The sequence below is a fragment of the Strix uralensis genome, chromosome 33 (assembly GCF_047716275.1).
Source record: "Strix uralensis isolate ZFMK-TIS-50842 chromosome 33, bStrUra1, whole genome shotgun sequence".
NCBI lineage: Eukaryota > Metazoa > Chordata > Aves > Strigiformes > Strigidae > Strix > Strix uralensis.
Window position 1 is genome coordinate 2495005 of NC_134004.1, and position 18455 is coordinate 2513459.

Sequence of the window (18455 nt, forward strand, 5' to 3'; positions counted from 1 at the left end):
AGGCTCTGGGGACAGCCAGCGGGCCGGGGGTGGGGGAGACGAGGAACTTTGGCTACACAATGAAGACCTGCCCGGTGTTCTTTCCACTTCTGAGTAAGTTCTTTTGCGTGGCTATAATCGGGACAGAGCATGCGCTTTTTTTTGTTTCCTTTTTTGCATGGGTATGTCTTTGTTTCCTAGTGCTTAAAATGCTCTTCTGCCTATAGCTTTGTTGTAAAGTTCCCTTGTGAAGCCGGAGGGCGAGGGATGAATCTGAGGCAGAGGGTGAAGGTTGCAGAGCAGGTAGCTCTGTTTTGCGTATCTTTACGTTGCTTCCCTCCATCAGGGTGCAGAACTTGATGCCATAACCAGTGGCTTCTCGGGAGGGCTTGCTGCATGGTTGCAATAATCTGTCTCTTAGCATTAAAATTTATGAGAAATCGGGTTGCAGTAACATCTTTACTCTGTCGCTGTGTCCCAGAACATGCAGTGTATCAGGAGACCTATTTACTATTTTGAAGATTAGGAATTCATTCACTGCGCTGGGTGCTCTCGGCCCCCGCTGGGTGCTCTTGGCCCCCCCTGGGTGCTCTCAGCCCCCACTGCCCACATTGCTGTTCAGTGCTCAATATTTTGCCAGATGAAAAGGCCGTGGTAGTGCTTTCTGAACACAGGTTGTTTGTAGTTAAACTTCTAATGAGAGCTGGTTTTGAGGGGAATTTTTTGTCAAATGTTTTTCAGATATACTTTCTGTAAACATTTAACTAAAGTGATAATGCTATCTGGTGTTTGGTTTTGGGTACTCCACGATAACAAAGAATTGAAGAACGTTCTCTTGTGTTGCTCAAAATGCAATATGAAATAACTTTTTATGTTTTTTAAGAACTTGCTAAATGTTTTAAGCATTTGTTTGTATTTTCTGAAACCTCTTTCTTGCGGTACTGAAAGCCCGTTATAGTTTGACCCTGTAATATATAGTATTGCAAACTTTAAGAAAGAAAAATCCTTTTGCTAGAATCTGTGACATCATGCTAATCTTTAACAAGCTTCTCAAACAGCTAAAACTTCAGTGCTGTAGAGTGAAGTTTTCTATGTTATGTAAGTAATTCTCTGAATATTAAATCCACTGCGCCTCTGTGGATTTAATACTCAGATTTCTTAACACGCATATTGAGGATTTGTTTGTACAAATCACTTTTTCTATCAAAAAACCATGAGTACAAAGAATTCTGTGTGACTGTGTCCCCAAGCTCTTGGAAACATTCGACAGTATCTTGCAGCTGAGATAACTGAGGTCTGACCTGTAAAGGAGCCGAGTGAGTCAGTGAGGTAATGTCATTGTATAGTTCTTGAAAAATACGCCCTAGTTTGAGGCTTAAGCTTAAAGATTTTAAGGCGTATGTGTGCATTGTTCAACTGAATATAACTAGGGACTGTTTATAATAAACAATATTGAATAGGAGCATTTGGTTAAAAATGGCAGTAGTGCTTCGTGTTTAACTGATTAGTCGTTGCTCGGACAAGAACACTTGATCCTTTTTTTCCCACCCCTTTGTTGCAGCTTTATTTGTCTCTAGGCTTGACTGTTTACTATGTAAATGTTTCTGTCGGGTTTTCTGGGTGAGAACACCTCGCTTCTGGAGCAGGAGAGGAACTGCACCTGCAGCAGGTTCACACAGGTAGCCCGGGGTCCCTGACAGCAGGAACTGGGCGATTGCTCTGTCCTCAGCGTGGGATCTTACGGTGAGGGGAACCCGAGCGCTGCTTGGAAGGCGCCTTCAGATGCGGGAGGCTGCAGGCTGGGAGCAGAAACAAGTTGTGTGCGGAGCCTCACAGTGAGTTTTAGGCAGGGCTGTGTTACCACTAACCACCACAGTGCAGAGAATTTATAACAATATGGGGGAAATAGAGTATTAAAATCTTATCTGGCGTTGTGCTTGTGAAAGATGCTGTGTCAGCAAGTAGGATGCAAAGTGGAGCAGGATTAGTTTAATGTATGCTTAAAATAGAAATCATAGTTTGCAGTGGTGAGCCGTGAGACTTTCTTCAGGAGCAATCTGTGCGGACAGAGCAACAGGACTAATTATACCTCTGCCATCCCTGGGTTACTCCTTGCTGAGCCTTGTGGTCAGCGGGGAGGTAACAGTAGTCCCATGCCTGAGAACACTTAAAATGCCTAAGCAAAATAGTGGCATGTGTTTCAGGAAACAGTAATTGTTTATTAATTAACAGAAATTGCATTTCTCTATTTTTTTAGTCTTTTATTGTGTATCTTTATTTGGCCTCAGCCAGATTTGAGTCTAACTCATTTCTAAGTGTAAATAAGAATTTAGTTGTCTTCTGTCAATGTGAAGTAATTACACCCAAATCTTAAACATCACACTTTGAGACATCTCATTCCTTTACAGAAGGGATCAGTGTTGTTGCCCCTCAGTAAAAATGTTAAAATGACAGTAACTGTATATAAGCAGTGAATTGGGTCATGGAACTGTGTGAAACCTGGAACCTGCTCATTACTCATATTTTCCTTCTTTTCTCACTTTTGGGTTTTTTTTCTTTCTAGTGCTTTTCTTCATCTGTCAGTAACACCCACATTATGCATCACTAATGATGGGAAGGGCTGTCTTTGTATTTGCATCTGCCTCTTTTTAATGAGTTAAAGTGCCAGGGATATTCAAAGAAGATTTTTACCCCCATTTTCAGGTTTCTGTAAGTAAGGGAGCTCAGTTTTACGCCTTTGGGGTTGAACTGCAGCTGTGTGTGAAGGTGACTTTGTATCCACTACATGATGCTGTTTCTTAAAATGTTTGCAGTGTGTGCTGCAGGTAGATGTCTGAATTTGTCCAGTATTCAGCTGAAAACGTTAGTTTTAAAGCACTTCAGCACTCAGCTTGGGGATGTCTTGGTGCTCTAATAGGTGGGTGAAATTTTCAAGCAGCTCCTCTCACGTTCACCTCATCACAGCTGCGTCGTTAGAGCTGACACACTCTGGAACAGCCAGATTCGAAGGTTCTATTGAAGCCCCTTCGGTGGGCTGGTTTTGTACAGAGCACGTTGTGAGACCATCGTGCTGCCTGTGCGGTAAAGCTCGTTCTCTCGGTACGACGTAGAGGTGGTGCCACGAGAGCTTTTGCTCTGAGAGCAGGACAGCTGCCTCCCAGGGCGCGCTGTCTCCAGGAGGGTTAAGCACGCTCATAAAGAGCTTATTTGGCTGCTCTTCTTTTGTTTGACTACGGTTTCTGTCTTGTCGGATGTTTTTAACTGGTAAAGGAGCGAACTTCAGCTTGTGATATCCATGAAAGTATGAGGTAAGGGGAGGGGGGAACTCCACCCCGCAGTAAGGAGGAATTCCCCTGTTAGCATCAGGCCTTGAACATAATTTTAGTTGCTTCTGGGTTATGTGAAGGGTTATCATGTCACTGCTCTTGCTTCATGTACAGAAGGAGCTGGTTTCTGTTTACTTTTCTGGTTAAACATACATTTGGCTGTCTGGTTTGTGATTTTGTGTGGGTGTTGCTGTGAATGGCTTCATGCACCTGTGTTTGTTCCTTCTAAAGCTGATTGTCTCTTACTGAAGAATCGAGGCTCTGTCTGCGGAGGAAAGCTCTGGGTTAGGATTTTCAGAAGCTGAAGAAATAGCAAGGATGGTGGCATGTGTGGAAAAAGTAGTATCAGCAAAACAGTTGAAACCCAGGACTGAAGGCCAGCCAAATAGGATAGAACCTTACTGGAAGAAAACATGTTGACTCAAGCAAGTGGGTAGAGTCTTTATTTTGTTTGGCTCGAAAATTTCCTATGGAATCGTGGTATTTTTCTGTTCTTTCAAAAATTGTGCGTTTCAGTTTTCATTCTTTGATTGCCAGCCACCTATCAAAGTAGGTGAGGATCTTTTTTATAGATTAAGTAGCTGAAGCACAGAATTTAAATAGATTAGAGTCAAAGGAAGTAATTGCCCGAGTAAGGACTGGCTGTGTGGATTTTGCTGAGTGAGCAGAAGGGTTTCACTTCAGTTTCTTCCCTGCTATTCAGAGCAGAACTGTGGCTATAGCACAGAAAGGCTTGAAGAAGAGCTTATGAACATGAGCAAGTCGGATCTGATTGTCTTGTAGCTAGCAGGACTTACAGGTGGTTTTTGTGCATTTATGCAGCATCTCACCCACAAGTCTTGCATTAGGCAAAACTGGTAATGGGAAAGCTTTTATGTTGCTTCCTTAATTTACCTGCAGGACTGAGAGCTGATGGGTACCAAATCTGCTGAGAAATCTCTGTATGGCTTTGACACAGTCTTTCTGTACGCAGCCAACAAAGGTACAGGTCTGAGGCTGTGCTTTGAAATGCATAAAAACCCTTTTGCAGCATGTCGTGGAGAGCTGTTTACGCAAATTCCGAGGTGATCATTCCTGCCTTGTTTGGCTTTACAAAGATTCTGATAAGAGCCTTCACTTCAGATGATACTGTATTTTCTTAAGTCTTACAATGCAGGAAAAAGTGATGCAAGCATGGTAGCACATGGGTTCCCTGCGATGTCTGTGTCTCACAGGAAAAGGAAATACAACTCGAGTCATGATCAAGAGGAGCAAAGTAACAAATCTGTGGCCAGTGCATCAAACAGAACGTCCGTAAGATGATCACGAATTTACACTGTGCAGATGGTCAAAGCAGGATGATTTAAACGATTAATGGCTTGGAGAGAGTGAGTTAAACGCAAATTCTGAAAGAAATATTTTGGCTGCTGTGAGTGGGAGTAGATTTACTCTTGGTACATGATTGAAGCATGTAAATATGATGAAGAAAAGGAAGGTGGTTGGAGCATCCAGGCTGGTATAGTAAAGAATGACCAGGCGAGTTAAGGAATGTGCATATTTTTGTGTTGTCTCTTTCATATTTAGGAAATGATGAGTGAGTTTGGGGCTATTTTTAAAAGCTGCAGCTCCGACCCTTCGCCTTGGGGGGAGGAGGAAATTAGAGGCTTTACAGAGAGGCCTCCACCTCCTCCCTGATTGCTTCTCTGAAGCTTTGCTGGAGTTAGAACCAGTTTTCCTCAGTTGGGTGGAGGGGACATCTGGTAGCAATGATTCCTGGTTTGTTGTCTTATTCTTACTACTTCCAGTATGGGTGATATTTGCCATTTCAGCTGGATACTCGGGCTGGAAATGTTAATCAGACCTGTTAGCCTGACACCTCTGCGCTAAAGCCGCATTTGGTGTTCCTTTTGTGGTGTCCTAGTTAACTGATCTTCAGTTTTCTATTTTAAAGTCTGTAGCATGAAATATTAAGTAGTAAATGTGATGGATGGTAGCTAGAACTGCGTGGAGCTGGATCGCTCGTCTTTCAAACATACATCCAAGTAGCCAATACTTGGAGCTCCATAGGAAAGTATGTACATGGAGAACCCCTCGTGTTTCTAGTTCATTGGTAACGTTGTGGAAAGGGTGATGGGTTCCTTCCTGATTCCCTCTCTCTGATTAGTTTTTGTCGTGAAGGTTTCTATTCATTGGATTTATCATGTTTGTTCAGTGGCCAAGTTTCAGAAGCCAAAGAGTGAACTAATGGTGAGAAGTCCCAGAGGTGCAAGCAGAAGCTGAACAGTATCCTGTTTTCATTTGTTTCAAGTACAATGTTCAGATAATTTCTTAGAATGGTTTTTAAACTGTGTGTCACAGAGTTATAACAAGCATTTCCTGAATCTTTCAGTCAGTTGCTCAGCTGCTTTTTGGACCCGGATTAATAGAGGAATTGAAGCACTTCTCTGTTGAGGTTGATTCAATCCAAAATTTTTCTTAGAGCTTATGATATCAGGGAAGAGTCACCAAGCCAGGATGTCTCATTCTATTAATTAGAAGAGAAGACTCTTAAATTTGCACCATGTGTGAGGAAACAGTGATTTATAGCTAACGGATGCTCTGCAGGCAGCAGCATTCCATCTGCTACACGAATTTTCCCATTACATTTTGATGAAAAGTCTTGGGAAGAGCCTCACACCTGTATTTCTCATTCTGAATAATGTTTGCCAGTGCTGGGTTGTTACTCTTCCCTGGCTATTTTTTGAGTAAAATGCCTATTTCTATCAGCTTGCATTTTTTTTTTGAAACTTCGAAGCTGAGAGTTTCTGAAACACCACTTCCAATAAACAGGCAGGAGAGATGATGTAAATACCAAGGATAGTCAATGTAATAGTAACTTAACTTTCCTTGCTGCTCTTGTGAGCAAATGCCTTGTTTTGTTTAGCGTAACTTAAGCGGAATAAAAGAAAAAGAAAAAAAAAAAAAAAGCTTGCTTAAAGTTTTAGCACTTCTCTGCCAACATAAACTTTATCTAATTCTTGTTGACTTGAGAATTGCTGATACAAACTAGGTCTTTCTGGACTTTGAATTCCATGGGGATGGGAGCCCACGGAGCCTACGGGGCATACATTAGTATATTTTGTGAACCCAGGATGCGAGTTACTGCCTCAGTGATCAGCAACTGAGCCTCTCAGAATTGTTCCCCAGCAGTCAGGCAACCTCCTTTCACCAGCTCCATGTCCCTAGGGAGCAAAAACAACCAGGAGGATTGTATCCCTGCCTGATAAAATTAGGTCTTCTGTAATCTCTCTCTCAGAACAGCCGGATGGCTAGCTGCCTTGAAAAACATATGTTTTAATGCAGGAATAATGCATTCCATTTAGGATGGCTGTAGCCGTGGGAGCTGGCTAACTGCGTGGATAAAGCACTCCCATTTTGCCTCTGGGATCAGGACTAATGTCAAACATCAGGTCTCAAGTGCAGCAGTGGAAAGGGATTGTTGGGATGTTTTTCCCGTCTTTTCCTCTTAACAGGGATGTTGTTCCTCTACCTTAGTCCTAAAGGAGTTTGAGAACTAAACTGTCCCATTACTGGTACTAAAGCCTAGATTGCAAAGCGTAGATTGCCTGTCTCTCTAGATTGTAGCTCACTTTGCATTAAGAAAATTTATTTGGGAATAGCAACGTTGGTGTTCCTCTAGTACAAGTTTATCATAAATTTCTCTGAGAGCAGCATAGGTCATTTGCTGGAGGAAGTTGTGCTTTATCCCTGCCTCTCCTGAGGGAAGACGCCGCTGTCATTGCAGCCACACACACGTCCCCGTAGTGCAGACAAAGCCCGCTGTGCCGCTGGGAATTGATCCTCATGTGATGCCTCCAGCTCCTCCTGCCGAGCTGCTGAATTTCAGTACAGGAAGCTAAGAATAAGTATTTCCCCACTAACAATTTTCCGTATGAGCCATTGCCGCAGGGATGGACTGGGGGTGACTGGGTGGGGTGTTGGGCTGTGACTTCATTCCGTACCTGCGCGGCCACTGCTCCAGAAAGGGTAGTCGGGGAGGATGTGTTAAAGCAGGGTTTGTGTTGCCTGCTGTCCCACCCGTCCCTTTAACGCGTCGACTCTTCATTCAGGGCGCTGGTTAACCTTTGACATGAAGAGCCATTTCAATATTTCTGGAAATACTGTAATTTGCTCACCGAGAACAGCGGTGAGCGCATGTCTGTCAGTATGGATGTCCTGATAAGACTGTTTTCTTTGCCTAGTGGTTGTGTCTTCATCATCGCCTTTCGCTGTAATTACCCACTGTGGAAGCTTTGTGTGCTTCTCTGGAAACAATGATCACGTAGATAAGCTGACCAGCCAAAAGAAACCCTGAGGAGGGCAAAGACACTTTGAAGTTTTCTGCTTACTTTCTAGAAAGAGGTATGAGCAAAGTTAACAAACAGTTGTAAAAGGTCGCTCTTTGCCTTTCTGACAAGAAGGGAAGATGTGTAGCTCGCAGGGGTTTGTGCTGCATAGCAGCAGCTGCCATTCCTGCTCACAATGTGCATTGTCACCGTGGTAAGGGGAAGGAGAGTTACTCCGAAGAGCTGGGAAGTGACACGGCAAATTCCAGCCTGCGATTATTCACCGTGCGATGGAGAGCCGAGTCAGGTGATGTGAGTGGGAGATAAAAAGGTCCTTGATCCTCAGTGGCTCTGGTAGAGGAATAAACAGATCTGCAGCTTATTCAACTACGCTGTCTTTTTTTTTTTTTTAATTGAATATAAGCGGAAAATGCCTATTAAAGGTGTTCCATTTCCAGCATTAAAAAAAAAAAGGTCGTTACATGTGCCGTAGAGGTGGTTGTAGCAAGGTGCTGGTGGCATTCAGTTGGCTAAATGCAGAGCCTCTTGCAGCGGTGTTCGTGTATGGGGAAGGAGAAGGGAGTTGCTGAAGAGTCGGCTTTGGATGGCTGCGTACGGTGTCTCTGAGCTGGAGAAAGGCAGATACGTTCCTCTGGTGCGTCCTCAGGAACTACAGCCCTGGTTTCATAACAAAGCCTTTGGCAGCAGTGTTGGCTCAAGATACTCTCACCTCTTAGCACCTTACTCTTTTCCATCTTGGAGAGCACAGGCGCCTCAGCTCTGCGTTTTGTAAAGCTGTGAACTTTGGCAAGCTAGAGAGGGCAATTGATTAAACTTTTAGGAATGTAAGCTTTGTTTCTTAAAAAAATACTGAACCCTTCATTTCATGAGCAGTGACAGCATTTGGAGGTAACCAAACTATAGATTATTTTGATACAGTTTTTTTTATTTTTTTGTGGCAATCCTGAAGAAAATCCTGAACAACACAAGCCTGAAGCCTCTCCTGGGTTAGCAAAAGTAGATCTCGAAGTGCTTGTGTGAATGTTTTTTTGAGACTGAGACCTGTGTTTATTCTTAGGGCAGAAACTTTTAAGTGATCCCTTGTGGATTAAAAAAAAAGAACAATTCTTATTGTAATTGGAATGAAAACCTCCATAGTTAGGCAGTTTTGGATTGGAAGTGCCTACAGTGAAAAGGGGGAAGTACTGTTATTTTCAGTTCGCAGACAGGAAGCCGAGATGCACAGAGGTGAGGCGAGTTGCTGGGTCACACAGACCAGCAGCAGAGCCGGGCGCAGGTCGGAGATCTTCTGACCCTCAGCCCTCTGCTCCGTAGGTGCGGGCACGTTATCGCCTGCAAAGGAAGAGGCTGCAATATGCAGTGTGATACCTGGCAAGCAGGTGTCTGTGCAGTGTGCGGGGAGTTCGCGTGTTCTTCTACGTGTTCAGGTAATCTGAAGTTTAGCTGTAGTATGTTTCAGTGGAACACGTACTGCTATAAGCCAACTGTACTGGTGGAATTTCTCCTCTCTGCTTTAAATTCTCGAGGCCTTCTTAAAAATATTCTGAATTTTTAAAGTCTTGTGGTGTAGAAAAAAGTCAATTATTGAGTTCCAAATAGGGAGAATCATGGATGAAGAGAAAGCAAATGAGTCAGATATAAATAATCCTATTATGTCTTGGCTGCAGCCACACCTAGAAACCTTGAACAAACACTGCTGTTCTGTTTAGTTATTCCTGTGTTTGATACACTTTACTTGTTAAGTCCTGTTTTAAAATTGCAGCATGTAAAAATTCTGTAGGGCTAGTCACCATTAGTGTTAAAGAATTACGAACGTTGTTTTAGTAATTTTGACCAGAGGCACAGATGCCTGTGCTAGAGAATAGTTAATTTGCTCTCATATTTCCCCAAAATCAGAAAAATACAAAACCTTGGAGTTGGTGGTGCCTTGGAAGGCTTTCAAGGCGATTCTTTTTGCAATAGGCCTTTAAAAAAGTGTCGGGCTAGAACGGCAAACAGGAAGATGTAATTACCCTTTGGCTTTTGTGTCTCGCAAGGTTGTTCATTGTACAAAGCTTTGGTAAAACACTTTTAGTAGTATCTGTTGTAGCATGGAAGCTGTCGGGAAAAGTGTTTGGATCTTGCAAAATCATACTTGATGTATTATGATTACTGTCATGTGTCTTAGTAAGTAATTACCTACCTAATAGCATGTGTCTCTCTCTTCCCTCTTTCGTGGTGGATAAGCTGATTTTTAATAAATCTGAACGAAGCAGTTTTTCAGATGAGACTTAAAAAAGAAAATTTGGACCCTTCTCCCTCCCTCCCTCCCTCCTCTGATTCTAATTCTTCCGTTGTAGCTCCTGCAAAGGGGGGCCCGCAGTCTCGTCTGCTCTGTGCCTGTCACTAATCCAAGGGGTTTTTAACAGAGGTTAGGGATTGTTTTTTGGTTCTTGTCCAAACACGTCCCATTTGCTTTGCACTGTTCTTTTGTCCTGACTGCTCTCCTTTGGGCTTTATATGTGACCTGTGACATGTGATCCCCTGGCTCAGAAGAGTTGTAGAGATTTGTCTTCCGCACGCTTACCTGCAGTAATCCTTCTCGGTTTATCAGTGTTGCAGTGTGACAGCTCATGATATTCAATCCATTCATTTCCCTGGGATGTGAAAATAATTTCTTACGTTGAACCTGATGGGGAAAGCCAAGTAGAAATAAACGTTCATGTACTGGCAGCACTTCAGGGGCTTATGTATAGCGGCTTGCTCTCACCTACGTTGAGTCTGTAGCACAGGTGACACTATTTTTTTCACATTCTGGAGATTTAAAAGGATTCATCAAAGCAACGTGAGAGGGGGACATGAAGGTAGATGATAGTGACAAAGTTCTCCATGCCATGCAGGATGCCATAACTTGGCCTCTTCTCTTCGGAAAATAATTACCACTTTATGTTCCCTTGTTTAAAATGACAGAATACCTTCCTGTGAACAATAAAATGGTGTGAAAGACACAGACATGTTGTACGGCACTGCAGGCACGCTCCTCCTCCAGCGGAGACAGAACTATTTGGGCAGAAGGATAAAAGGAAAGACTTGGCATGAAGAACTGGGGAAGGAGTAAATAGTCTTCTATTAGAACTGAGTTTGGCTTCAGGTTATGAAAGATCTGGCACCAGCGCGGCTTAGAGCGCGTTTGCTACTTTCTATTGCTCTTGCCGTGCAGTGACAACCTCTCGGTTGTGCTGGTGCAGCTGCTCACGGGTCTGTCTTGGGATCTCGATTGAGGAGCTGACAGCCTTAAAAAAAATTAGCACTATTGCTGTTGAATACTTGACATCATGAGAGGATAGCCTGCAGAATAGTCCAAGAAAGGAAGAATGAAAGGAGCTAGTGAAGTGGAGAGATCTGGGAGATGTAAGAGCTGGTTTTTTCTCTAATTCTGCTATCAAGAATAGCTATTTAAGAATAGCTTAGATTTTCTGTGGGTGAAACGTGACAAAAAGTCTCCAAGAGTTATTGTCACACTGGCATCAGCTAGTAGTTGTTGGATTGTTTCCACGTTTTAAAGGGATTGTTTGAAGCTGTTTCATAGATTCCTAGTTGAAAGGTAGATTTCTGCTCCTTCAGCGCATTCTGCCCCAAGCAATTGCAGACAGCATCTCTCGTCTTAACTCACTAAACCAGTTAATGTTTGAGCTTTGAACATATTGTCTGCTATTTAAGTGTTACATACTGTTAGATACGTAAATGAAAAAGACTCTGCTGGTTGTTCCAGGGAGTTACCTCATGGAGGGGAAAAGCTGACTTGGGTTTCCTGTGATATCCTTTACCTCTGATTGTGCAGGGTGCAAATTCAAAGCCGCCCTGCGTTATCTATGGATGGAGGCACGTATGAAAAGGAAGAAGGCAGCTCTGCTGGGGCGCCTTGCCAATTGCTTAAAGCCTTTGTTAGAGACTAAAGGAAACCTGCGCCCATTTAGGCACTAGTACAGCCCCAGGGGCTTTCTTGGCCTCATATGTAAAGAAGATGAAGGCAGCCGCATGGAAATGATTGCACACTTTTGCATGTCAGTCTACATTAGCTCTTTAGGCCCTGGCTGTTGTGTTTGAGTGCTAAGATCTTGTGCTTAGTTCTCAGGATTTTCATCCTGTGGGTCTGTCAGTGTAGTGCTTAACCCATCTGTTGAAACTAAACCATGAGGAAAGTATCTTCTGCGCAAGAACTCTTGCAAAACCGGTCTCTTATGGAACTGCTCGGAGCCCGTATGTGACTTCATTCTGATCACAAGGAAGGAGATGTCTCCAGTGGTCAGGCCCTGCTGCCTTACCTCTGGGAAAGGTGGCTGCCTCTCATGACTGGTTTCTCCATATGATAAATTCCTCATTCTCAGCTCGCTGTGTGCTGAAATAAAAAGCAGAGACAAACTCAAGTGTCAAATAAGCATCAATTTTAAACCAGTGCGGCCAAGCAAATGAGAAATGGGCACACTTTCCCTCTCAAATCTGCGCTGCTCTGCCATTTCCCTTTCCTCTGCATGAAGAGATTTTGGAGTGATTTAAAGCTGTTACACTAGTCTCAGCGGGACTGCTGGGTACAGCACTGTCTGTGTAGCTGAGTGCTTGACTTCTGCAGGCTGCATTTCTGGGCTAGGGTTGGGGTTTTTTGCTTTTAGACCTTTTAAATGTGAAATACTCAATCGTATCTGTGCCCAGCACAATTGAGACGGGTATTGTGCTTCAGAGAACTGTGATGAAGGTGACAGGCTGTGGGCGCATCCTGTGTTTGTGGCTTCTGTGTGTTTGAGTATTGTTACGGAGATGGCAGCTACCTGAGTGTGACTTTGGGGTTTCAGGAGCAATTTTGTTGTGTCTTCCTCCAGCAGAGTTAGCTGGGGCGAGAGGGAACGTCTCTCCAGAGCTTCTTGGCTGGAGTCCGAGGTACTACAGCCCCCAAGGTGTTTTTTAAGGATGCTCCAGGTTGGCTGTCACTGAAAAGGCCGGTTGGCATTGTGTTTGGAAGGGCGATCTAAGCTGGGATACCCCAAGGAATTCGTTTTGTTTCTATATTTTTCGTATAGTACTGTGTCGCGCTTCTAGAATGCTCAGTGCTTAAGCAGAAATGATCCTGTTGTACGAGGGATATTAAAGAGAAGTGGTTGCTTTATTTCCCAAACATCATCATTTCTCTCAGGAGACTATTGCGTAGCATGGCATGAATTCTACTTATGTGAAACATATGGAGTCAGCAGACAAGTCTTACTGAACAAATTGGAAGGCAGCAGTCCAACCCGATGCCTGTTGTCCACAGTCCTCCTTTTTCAGAGTTTTTGCTTAATTGCAAGCTTTCTATTTGGACTTTAATTCTTTTAGTTTCTCTTTCTTGGCAGAATATCTTGTCTTAAATTACTGCTGTCAACACGTCCTTAGCCCTTCCCGCTCACCCCCATCCCCCTGAGTTGTGTAGTACTATCAGTGGTGCTTCAGATTGCTGTAAAAAGGCCATTATGGTTGTAGTTGAGAGCAAAGCCTACTGTGATTATAATATTTTATCAAAAAGATACAAGCATTTCCCTGATAATATTATTACATTGACACACTGGTTTTATAAACATTTTAGAGCTCTTTGAAATGGTTGATACCTAGTGATTATGGCTCCATTAGGCGTAGTAACAGATGGTTAATATACAAGTACTTTTTCTGTTATCAGCTATAGCAGAAATGCTGAAACGAAAGGGAACGTTAAGTTTGGATCTCTTTGGTAGTAAGGCTGGGGAGGTTAGCGTGTGGTACGGTGGAGGATCTCACATTAATGTAAGATTGTGTGACCAAAGAGGAAGTAAACTATCTGGAATGATGCAAAATAGACTGGAAAGGGGTAATGAATCATGCTGAAGCAAGAAAGTAGAGAGCACAGATACGGAATGGGTTGTGAGCCAGTGGAGCAAGACAATTAGGATGATCTTTGGAGGGGCATTCTGTAGGATTTCCAGGTTTTAGAAGCAGTAGGGCTCCTGCAGTTACTGAGTTAGAGGGAGAGGCCTGGAAAGTCCCTGTCTCCTTTACCAGCCGAAACAGGGGTGGAATTAGGCCACGGACATCAGATAACTTAGCCAAGGTCATACGGCGGAGCTGAAACAGCAGCTTTGCCAAACATCTGCAGTTGCCCTATGCACCTGCGTTCATTTGTGCTTTCCATCACGCTTTTTTCTACAGGCATGATGTGAACAGGAGTCGGAGACCTTTGTGTCCCCACAAATAGCTCTAAGATAAGTCTAATTTAAAACTCTCTGCAATTCTTAGCTTGCTTTTTCAGGGGATGCTTTTGTGAAGTTTTGTGTTGGTTTTTCTGTTTGTTGCTTTGGGTTTTTTTCTGGACATTTCAGAGTTATATATTCTTAAATTTTGCTCTGTCCATGCCCAGAGAGAAATGAGCTAGTGCTTCAGGATATTTTCCTGCGAGAACCAGAGAGTTCAAAGTCTTGGGCTTCTGTTTTAGATGAGTAAGTTGGAGGGTTTACATGTTTTTTTGCATAGTAATAAAAACAGGTGAATACTGTTAGAATGAAGTGCTAATGGGAAATAAAGCAATAAAGATTAGTTTGTTATTTAAAGTAATTCTGCTTACACCTTTGAGGGAGATTGGTTATTGCTAAGAGAAAATGCTCAGTCACCTTTGCTTTAAATTTATTGCAGAATGAAAAATTAAAATATGATCTCACTCATTAAAATTAAGTAATTGATGTCATCATTCAATTAAAAGATTTTTGGGGAGCTTTTGGCAAGTCATTCCAGGTTGCTGTTAAGACCTGACCAACTAAGCATCCTTAAACTGGAGGGAATTGGGGGATAGTTGGCTGTGAAGTAACTGAAAGATAAGGGAGCATCTCCACAAAATACCGAACTGGCAAAACCATCCAACCCTGAACTGCTGTGCGGCAGCGCTGCCAGCGTGCTTCTCCTTCGTGTGGGTCCGTCCGGGGGTGGGTTAGAGCCGAAGCACAATTCTGAAGTAAAGTTGAATACATTCCTTTTAACTCACTTGTCTCTCCGGGTACCTAACTTGAAGACGAGTGTTCTGAACGTGCACGTGCATCAGAAGTGGGACTTTGAAGGGAGCGATTCTTACTTTATCTTCAGCACGGGTTTTTCTCATCATGCTGAACATAGCTGTAAGGCCAAGGCAGTACTGATAACCTTCTGTCTCTGCTTTTCCTTAGCTGGCATTAGAACAATTAACTGTTGCTACTAGTTTACAGTGAATACATTTTGCTGGTTGTTGCTTTTTTCAGACAACTTGCGGTTCCCAACCTGCACAGCCATAGCTTGGGTTTTTTTCTGTTTTATTCATAATTCCATCTAGGCATGAGTGTTCGCAAGAAATCTTTCATCTGTTGCTCTGGGCTATACAGAACTGGAGTGGCAAAGGAAACTTGTGTTTTTGTGCTGTCTTCATCATTTTCAGAATATTAATATTTAATTTAGGCTTTTTAAAGCTTTTAGCAGATTTGTCAGGCTTTCTTCCCTGTGGTAGTGTATGTGAGGACAACTTGAGAGAGCATTCTGATTAACTTACAATATGGAAAGTGGTTTTATTTTTTTTTTATTTATGACTGAAATACTTTTAAGCAGCTCATCCTGTTCTGTAAGTAACTTTGCCATAAACTTAACCATAAAATAGATCCAGCAGTTTTTCCTTTTCTCCAGCTAGAGCTCAGCCAAGCAAATACTGTATCACATCCAACTAATACTTTTTCTTGCCCACAAAGACCAGTCTGTATTGTCCCTCTCCAGTGAAAAACACGGATGCAGTCAGCTGTGCTGTGTGGGGAGTAGCAGGTTTCAAAGAAACCCTCAGTGGCGTGTTCTCTGCCACTGCTTGTTCTCTCGCTCCGCTTCGTACACAGTGGGGCACTTCGGATTGCAGAGTGATTTTGCCGTGGCAGAAACCACTCTGTTCTCGGCTCGAGCCCGGAGCTGCCTTCGCGCAAGCGAGCAGTGCCAGCACCGGTGTTTTGGTGACAAGGAGGTGTTCAGCGTTCACTTGGGTAGGGCTGAAATGTGGCTAGTTAAGCTGCTGTTATGTGTTTAGAAGCTTATATAAATGATATTCCGTAAATTTTGATCCATTTTATGAGAAATTTGATCTTTGAGAAATTGCAGCTTGTCAGCGCAAATACGCCATGAAATTTTTACCTGTTACCAGCCATAAAGTTTCTTCTCTTCCAATTTCAAGGCGCTTTGTTCAGGTGAAAAGCGCAGGACGTGAGGGCAGATCTGGTGCAGGTAGGTTGCCCTTCAGTACAGGAGATAATTTGACCTGAAAAACATTTGGACCCAGTGTAGAGATTGATTGTGGTTTTTTCACTCTGACTGTGCAGCTGCCTTCAGGACACAGACTCGTAGTTGTTTTGCGTTGTGCTCACCCAGTTCTTGATTAGGCCTGCGCAGGAGTTTAACAGCCCTCTGAGCCAGGCCCGGGTCCCACTTTGAGCCTCCTGAGATCTGGTGTTTGTGATCCAAGATGGAAGCGACAAAGGGGAAATGCAGGCGGCGCTCTGGCCTCTGGCAGAGGCCGTTTTTGTTTACCAGTTCATGTTTCTTTCCAGTTGGCCAGTGTGTGCTGGGTCGGTGGATCTGGGCTTTAAATGAATTTGTTTACAGCTAACTCTTGTCTTTTTGATACTTTAATGCGGAATTTACCAACAGGAGTTTTTCATTTACCTGCTGAAAGCTGGGTTATTTCTAGAGGAACATATTTATTTTTCTTCCCTTTTTATTATAAATAAACCCCAGTGAGTTTATTTCTACTGTATCAAATGTCTCTGCACTTCCTGGGAACAGAGTGCAGAAGTGTCAAAATCAAACAGCACGATTTGGAGAGCAATTGTGTTTAGGTGTTTGCTTATCCAGCAAAGCAGTATTTGCTTGCTGTTCCGATACGCCAGGTGCCAGATGTAAAACACGCTTCCTTTTTCATTGAGATTCAGCGCTTGTGTGTAGTTAGAGGGCTGACTCATTAATATTACAAGTGTCATACGTATTGTGTTAGGGCCAGTCCCTATTCTGCAGTCCTCTAAAGCGGAGACAGTGTTGTTGGAAGCTGTCCAATTTGTTCTTCACGAGGCTTCTGTCAGTGAGATTATTGGGCTTTAATCTGTCTCATGGTGATAGCTTTGCTTTTCCAGAAGGGAGTTACTTTTGTGTGTAGATCCGGCCGTGCCAGAACTGGCCGTTGGCCTGGCGAGAGGATGTCTGTTGTAACGAGGAGAGCTGACCTCGGAGAGGAGTGGAGCGCTGTCAGATTCTCTGAGCAATTCCTGGAGCAGCTTTACAGAAACACTGGCCTAGGTAGACCAGGGCTAGGGAGGAATTCAGATGAGGTGTTTTCCCAGCCCCTCTATCTAGACTGCTGCCGAGATTGTGCAAACAGAGCAGCGATTGTCCAAAGCTTTGTGCCATCCTCTGGTTTTTATTTTTTTGAGAGACTCAGTTCCCCACTCGCTGAGGATTTCCAGCAAGGTGTTTGGAGTCGTTTGTTGTGATTACTCTGCTGTTATCATCTACTTTATTTTTCACTAATGAAAAATTAACAATACAGAAATTTTCTCACGTAGAGTTTGATTTTGTAAATGTTTGATGAGAAAACGTGGTCTCAGAAACAGCTTTTTAACAAGGTTGCAGTGACAAATTTATTAATAAACACATAGTATTTTGGAAGCATATTGTATTATAAATAATTCCTGTATTTATTTGCTGTCAAAGACTTAAGTTTTCAAACTAAATCACATCTGTAACTGCAATATATTTTTTGCAAGCTCCTTTGTTCATTTTGTTTGCTTTCTTTTTCTCAAGTTGCTGACTGTGTGCTCTTAAATAATCCTACCGATTTCTCCATACTTCCTTCCCTCTACAAGTAAGACATTTGAGAATTCAGTTTATTTAAATTGGAAAAGGAGACTTTGCACCCTTGGGGACGCCACGGTAGGAAAATTCACTGTAAGTGGTAATTGTGGGTTTGGAGATAGCTTGTCGAATAAGATCTTTCTTACTTTTAAGCCTGTTGTTTAGGTTCAAGGTCCATTGGTGTCAATGTAGAGAGGATATTCGTCCTCACGGTTTTGTGAAAATGTGTTGTGACAGTGGTGACGTACTGATACAAGGCAAAAAACCCACACGTGTAGGGTCTTACCGTTTTGGAATGACAGAAATTTCTGTCTGATATTGCAATAATCCCGCATAACAAGGCCAGCAAATTGAGAGTGACCGTTTCTTCTCTTTATGATAATAGCGTTGTTTTTCTCCTTAAAGGCAGACACAGCGAGGGCCACTTGTACCAAAAACTGAGTGCTGTTTCCTTTAACGAGCTGTTAGTGTGCAGAATGAGAAAGGAGCAATTGGTGTGCTGGAAGAGGTGCGTGTTTTCCACTGAAGAGGCTAAGTTCAGTAACTTTGGGGTGGATTTGCAACATGCAGCTGGATTGCTGAGCTGTGCTGTGAGGGTTCTCATGTTTGCTGCATTATAGTACATTTTGCCCATTGTTTTGATCTTCCACGCAGCTTAAAGGCTTTCGCATAAGGAGGATCGTGCCTCATCCTGCTACCCAGCCTCTGAACAAAGTGCTTCTGAAGCAGACGTTGACTCTGCTTTAGCATGCCGAAAGAGCCCTGAACAGAAGTCGTTCCTTGCATGATCTTTCTTGTAAAGAGCATTGCAGCTGACAGAATAATGGGTTTTCTTAGGCTTGCTGGTGACATGCCAGCACGGTTTCCTTAGCAGTGAAATTCCTCAAGAAGCCATGGTTGCTGATGTAAACATAACTGGAAGCTGAACACAGCCCGTACTGAGCTC

General features: G+C 43.1%; 1 protein-coding gene across 5 annotated transcripts in view; it reads left to right on the top strand.

Annotated features, from left to right (window-relative positions):
- The window catches only part of DIP2B (disco interacting protein 2 homolog B), a 68780-nt gene that overhangs the window by 722 nt on the left and 49603 nt on the right, over positions 1 to 18455 (top strand). The window lies entirely within an intron of this gene.